Below are 7,494 nucleotides of genomic sequence, written 5' to 3' on the forward strand. Positions count from 1 at the left end.
GCACCAAGTATAAATGAACAAGAAGAAATGCATGTTTTAACCAAATTGAAACCTAGAAACTTGTTCCATGAACGCATGATACTAATATTGTCAAGTGTTAATGGGCTGCAGGTGAATCTGCAAAAGTGTTGAAGAACCACCCAGCTAGTTGCAAAAGCTTATAATCAAATCTCAGGCATTAAATTCACAGGCTTTTTCTCTGTCATAAAAATCTGCTATCAATAGAACTGTCCTCTTGTAGCTCTAGCTCACACCTATTTCGTCCTTCCTTTACTTGGAGTCATCAAGTGCTTTAAAAGCTGTCAAATTTTCATCTATAGCCTAGGAGATCTCTGCACACTGGTTAGATGGATTAGCTTAACATTTTCAAGTTGAAGGACGTCGTGAGTTAAATACCCATGGTGTGAGTCCCTTGTCACAAGGTCAAAGCTAACATAAATGGTTAGCTATCCTACACAGGCAGAGTGGAGGATATCAAAACAGGGACAAAGTCAATGTGACACCTTTCTGCCATAACCACGGTTTCTCCTCATTATCCCAAAACAAAACAACAACAACAATAATAATAATAATAATAATAATAATAATAATAATAATAATAATAATAAAACCTTGTTTCCATCTGTCCGCCATTTACATGCCGGCATATAGATTTTGTGTGAACTAAACAAAATTTTTTTATTGGTTTTCTGTGTTTTTTGTTGGAAGAATAAGAACCTGAGCTCAACCACACACATAAAAAAAAACAGAGATACTAAAAATACCTCATTGCATTATCAAGGAAGCACAAAGGAAATACCACAAAGCAAAAAAACACTCAGCACACAAAATGAAAGACACCTTGACACACACGTCTAATGCCTTTTTATAAGCTCACAACCACACACTGGTGTATGCCACTAAGCCACTAACTAATAATACTACTAACATTTTAATTGCAACAGTTACACACGAGAGACACAATAATGTACAACCCTTATGACTTTTCAACTCCCCACTTCTTTTCACACAAATAGTTCTCATGAAAAAAGATATTACAATAACTGTCACGGGTCTATTTTCTTCAATAGGCCAGCGCGGCGTGACGGTCCTTCCTTACCGCCGCAAGCCTACTTATCGCTCACTTGTCAGTCACGGAAGCTTGTAATCAAAGTGCAAGAAAGCAAGAGAGAATAGAGGAAGAAGAATTACATCACAAGAAGCAATCACAATAAAAGTGAACAAAATAAAGCTCAACACATTTGATTCATTCATAATTTTGCCCGCAAGCTATTACAATTCAAGTATACGGGCTGCCCCTTCGGGGTATTGATTCACCTGAACCGAGCAGCTTACATCAGACTCAAAAAAACCAAAAAAGACTCTAGACGCAACTTTACAATGTAAGTCACAAAGAAACATGTTTCCCTCTTCAAATCATGTATTGTCCTCGGCGCCATCTGTTTCATGATAAGCGCTGACTTTAGTCGGGTAGCGGCTCTTAATTCGAAATGCAAGCTCTCACGTCGGTTCTGTTGTCTCCTCCCACTACACTCGGTACTTCTTCACTTCGCCCAAGTAGTTGACTTTGTGACGAAAGATCTGACCGAAGTGCTTCTCAGCCCATTGTACTGTCGAAGCCCTCTGCATGATGGGAGCGCGTTGTGACACACTGCGTTTCAGATCTCCATCATCTGGATGAAACTGCTTGAGGTTGCACAGGTGGAACACCGGGTGCACCTTAAAATCTGAGGGCAATTTCAGCTTGTACACCAATTTGCCCACCTTCTTTATGATGGTGAATGATCCTTCATACTTTCTGATCAGTCTGTGATGCCGCCCATGAAAGATGCATGTGCAACCAGAATAAATCTTCACCAACACTTGGTTTCCAACTTGAAACTCATCAGGTCGACGATGCTTATCCGCTCACTTCTTCATTCTCTTTGCTGCCTTGTGTAGGAATGCCTTTGCCAACTCATTTTTCTCATGTCAGTCTTGAACAAACTGATAAGCGGAGGATGTCCTTCCCTTTTCTTGCATGGCAAGAGTGTGCGGAGTCAGTGGCTGTTGCCACATGGCTATCTCAAATGAGTTGTAGCCTGAAGACTCGCTCTTATGTAGATTATAATAAAACTGTGCCATGTTCAATAGCTTTACCTAATTTTTTTGATTGACACTAACAAAGTGCCTAAGGTATTGCTCGAGTATCTCATTGATGCACTCTATTTGCCCATCGGTCTGTAGATGAAAGCTTATTGAAAATAGCAAATCAGAGCCAAGAAGCCAAAATACTTCACGCTAGAACTTTCCCGTGAAGAGAGCATCGCGATCACTCATAATGCTCTTTGGTATGCCCCAGTGCTTCACCACATGCCTTACAAACAACTCTGCAGAGCACTTTTTTGAAGCTGGGATAAAGGTGACATACTTTAAGAAACGATCCACCACAATCAGGATAGAATTGAGGCCCTCTACCTTTAGCAGACTAACAATGAAGTTCATGAAGATGCTATCCCAATAATGTTTTGAAATTGGTAGAAGCTCAAGGCGACCAACAACCTTCTAATTTGTCCTTTTATCTTGCTGGCAAATGAGGTATGTTTGCACATACCCCTCTATGTCTTCTCTCATATGCGGCCAATAATAGATGTGCTTAAGGAGTGCTAAGGTTAGCTCCTGACCAGGATGGACGACCCATAGTGTATCATGGCACTCCTTAAGCAGTTCTTGGTGGAGGCTTCTCCACCACGGCACGAAGTTGTGTTCTCCTTTTGTCACGAGGAGGTCGTCCTGTAGCCAAAATCGTCGAGTCTTCCCTGCCTACACCAGAGAAACAAGGTGTTGTGATGTCGAATCCTACTGCGTACCTTCATGGGTGCAGCTCAGTAATATACCCTCCAAATGCACTTCAGAAGGCTCCGCCCACGCAATTGTCAGTTCAACTCTGCGGCTTAAGGCATCGACCACAACATTGGTCTTTCCAACCTTGTACTCCAAGGCAAAGTCGAACTCAGCCAAAAACATTTGCCACCGAGCTTGCTTGGGCATCAATTTCTTCTGTGTCTGAAAATAGCTTGTGGCAACATTGTCCGTCTTGACGATAAACTAGGCACCCAAGAGGTAGTGCCGCCAGGTCCTGAGACAACACACAATGGCGGTCATTTCACATTCATGCACCGTGTAATGTCTCTATGTATCCTTCAGCTTATAACTCTCATATGTGATTGAATGACTCTCCTACATAATAACTCTGTCGATGGCAAAGTTTGAGGTGTCTGTGTGGACCTCAAAGGGTCTCGAGTGATCAGGCAATCACAACACTGGCTCTCTCACTAAGGCTTTCTTCAAGCCGTCGAAGGTATCATGACATGCTTCTGTCCATAGCCATACCTCATTCTTCTTTAATAGGTCAGTAAGGGGTGCAACAATGAGGGAGTAACCTTCGATGAAACGCTGATAGTCGTTTGCCAAACCAAGAAATGACTGCAACTCTGGCATGTTGCTTGGCGAAACCCATTCTTGGATGACCCTTATCTTTTGCTTATTCATACGTAGCACATCATGCCCCACAACGTGGCCAAGGAAGTTGATCCTTCATACTTTCTCATTTAACATAGAGGTCATTCTCCTTCATCACCTGAAACACTATTTGTAAATGCCTGACATATTCCTCCATGTTGCTGTTGTAGATCACGATATCATCCAAGTAGACTATCATGAACTTATCTAAATAAGGGTAGAAGATCTGGTTCATTAAAGTCATGAATGTGGCTGGCACATTCGTCAACCCGAATGACATTACTAAAAATGTGTAAGCACCATAGTGGGTGACACAAGTTGTCTTTGGCTCATCGCCATTTGTAATCCTCACCTGTCAATAACCTAATCTCAAGTCTAGCTTTAAAAAGACTCGAGCACTACCCAACTGATCGAACAAGTTCGCTATTAGTGACAACAGGTGATGATGCATTAAATACACGTAATCTTAATACATTTTCATTACATAAATGCATCAAATATAGGTTTAGAACTGACACTTAGATGCATATTGATGTCATTGAGCTACAGTTCAAATTTTGCTCGAATCGTACTTAAAACGAGAAAGTTATTGCATTTACAGTGAAGCGGGTCAAACCTCGGAGCAAACCAAGTCATTTCGGATCCAACTGGTCCATTTGGACCTTGGATCTGAGCCAAAACGTACCAAGATCTGTCCCAGTCCAGCCTTAACTCGAGTTTTAGGAATTTTGCTAAAAACCCCTCCTGAAAAGAGGCGCTCAGATAAACTTTTCATTTTAATCTCTTTTCTGGAAATCCCAGAAAAGAGTCTCTCTTGTTTAAATAGAAAATGACGCCCAGCAATAGGCGTCTTTGCCTAGGGTTTTGTGCCCTAAGGGGCACAATTCTTGCTCCTCCATCTTCTTCCCCAGCCGCCCTTTGCAGCCACCTTCTTCAACATTCATGGACGCCAAGAGAAATCGCAGCAGCCCTTGGAGAAGTTGCCCTTCGTTCTTCCATTTCCATTTGTTCCACACCTTCCCTTTATTTTCCCCTTGTTGTAACTAACACCCCATGCTTCATTTTTGCAGGTTGAGGCAACAATGGAGCACTCCAGCCATGGCAAGGGCGTCGTCTGCCCTTCCATGGCTAGCCGCCCCTTTCCCCGACGACTGTCTGTTTCATCCCAACCATCACGCCACCTTCGGAGTCTTCATCCTGTCCCTTCCAACGAATTTGCAACAAAGAGGGTATAGCACAACATCAACGAGGTTTCCTTGTGGCACAAATCCATGGAAAAGTCTGCTCTACCTCACCCCACCTTCGTTGGATCGCCCTTGAGGTATGATCTTCCTTTTTTCCTTTCTTTTAGCATAAAAACCCAAGTGCGTGTGGTTTTGTTTTATTTTTTGTGATTGCTGTGTGTTTTTACTGTTTTAAACCTTAGTGTAGGTGTGTGTGTGTGTGTGTGTGTGTGCAGAAACCAGCACATTAGGAACCATGTAGCATTTACTTTCTTTACGCGTTTTTAGATTTGGAAGATTCAAATGTAGATTTCTGTTTTTCTGTTTTTCTGTTTGTCGTCCAGCCATAGCATAATTAGTTTGTGCTGAAACCAGCACATTAGGTCGAGTAGATGTCTTAAAGTTTTATTTTGTTTCTAGTTTTCATTTTGATTTATTGAGGTATTGTTGAATATCAATTTTCGTTAGGTTTGTCTAAATCGACTAGTTTAAGTCTAGCCGGCTGTAGCGTTTTATGTTAGCATGTTAGTGTAAATAAATCAGTTTAATGGAGTTGAGTGTTGTACAGGTTTAAACAGTTTTAATATTGTAGCAGATTTAGTTGATTGATGAAATTTTGTTTTGTTTTGAGCAAGCCAATTTAGGCGTTTTTAGCATAAGTATGTTAACTTGTAGATTATCTGTTTTATGTTTTTCTGTTTGATAGAACTAGTTAAATTAGTTGTAGTTAATATGTGTTTTCAATGTTGTATTAGTGTGCTAATTGAATAACACATAGTTTAGAAAATATTTGTATTCATTTAAATGTTCTAGTTAATAACGGAAATGTATATCATGTTTTAGATTAAATCGTTAATTCTGTTCTAGCAGGGTAGTATATTTATTTATTTGCTGTTAGTAATGCAGTTAAGATTAAATAAGTGTGTTGAGTTATGTAGTTAGTTTGATTAGTGCATTAGTATTAGTTAGAATTAGGTTAGTATGTAAATTAAATCGATAGTTAGCTTCATATTTAAGTTTGTTTTCTCAAGGCTAATTAAGTAGTTAGTTTGCATTAAGTAATTAGAGTATGTTAGTTAATGACGGTAACTTAGTTTAATTTATAATTGTAGGTTAGTTTAAATTAGTCTAACCTAGCCTTTTGTTTTATCATTACTTTGTAGTTCTCATAGGTCACGTAGGTAGCTAATTTAGATTTTCTTTTCGTAGCCTAACCACTTATATTTCCTGTTATGTAGCTCATTTTAGAACTATGAATGACTGTAATTGCAGATAGTTCAAGCAATAGTGCAAGCTTTGTATTCATTCAAATGAATAGTGCACTGAAGTAGTAATTTAATTTTTTCATTGATTTTCACTTGCTACCCTACATGCAATCATCTGAGTTTTCTTTAAATTACTGTTCTATGCTATTCATTAATGTGTTACATACGTGCAAACCAAAAATCAACTCATTCAAAGTTGATTTGGGTTACCTTTTAAGTGTTCTGCAAGATTAGGTTTTACGCGATTTTAGATTTCGGGTCAAACGGTTATGTAATTTTTATCGAACTTGAAACGCTTGTATCTGGAGTTCCTGGATAATTTTTTCAATTCCGTAAAGTTTGTCAGACTCTTGAGTCTGTCAGAAAGAGAACAAAAGAGAAATACTGAAAATCGGACTTTGTTTGACCCTTTATACTTCCTGTTTGCGAAAACCTCTTTGAATTCAATTTTGCACTATTTAGGGACAAAAGAGTCATTTGCTTGCTTAGTTGGTTTTTGGTAGTTTTTAGTATTTTCTAGCATTTAGTAATAAACTAACTGTAGTTAGACTAGTTATGATTGATTTGCTTAGTCAGTTTAGTTAGAAATTGTAGTCTTAGTTTTCTTTGTTTATTAATCATAGTTTAATTTATTAATTAGTTCAGAAATAATTAGAGTGTGACTTCTATTTAATTATTGATTGTTTACTGACTCTTGATTTTCATTGTTGTAGGTTGTTAAGTTAGAAACAGATCTACAGGTGTATTTACAATGTGAAGTGCAGATGCACGTGTGGTGAAAAAAATAAACTATTCCTGGCGATCCGGAGATGACTTAGCAATCATGTTTCAGTTGTTTTTCATTTTTAGATTGTTATTTAATTAGAATTGTAATATTAACATAGTTGTAACCCTTTGTGATATTAATAAATTGAAGTTTTAGATATAATGTGAATGTATCCCGTTCCATATGGATTCGACCCGTACTCGCCATGTTCGTGGAAAGTCGGTTTTTATTATCTTTGGTTGACGATTTTCCAAATGCTTTTAATGAAAATAATGTTTTAAAAATACCACTGCAAAAAGTTCAACCAACAGGTACTTGTTCTTTACCGTGACCTTATTTAGTGCTCGATAATCCACACACAATCACTTAGAGCAGTCATGTTTTATCTGAAATATGATTGGTGCGCCAAATGGGGCTTTTGACGGATGAACGATGCCTGCATCCAACATCTCGTTTATCTGCCTGCGCAACTCTTTCAGCTCAACTGACCCCATACGGTATGGAACCATTGTAGAAGGCTTCGCTCTCGGAGTCAACTCAATCTTATGGTCGACCTCGCATCTTGGTGATATACACTTCAACAATTTTGGAGGCATCACTCCTGGAAACTCCACCAACAGTGGGGCTAGGGTTGGCGACACTGCTGCTTGCACATTCTCTTCTTCTGCACGCACGACAACTAAGAATGTCTGCTCCCCACGTTTGACACCCTTCTTCAGTTGCATTGTCGATAACACTG

The sequence above is a fragment of the Nuphar pumila genome, chromosome 5 (assembly GCF_984573655.1).
Source record: "Nuphar pumila chromosome 5, dmNupPumi1.hap1.1, whole genome shotgun sequence".
Classification (NCBI taxonomy): Eukaryota; Viridiplantae; Streptophyta; class Magnoliopsida; order Nymphaeales; family Nymphaeaceae; genus Nuphar; species Nuphar pumila.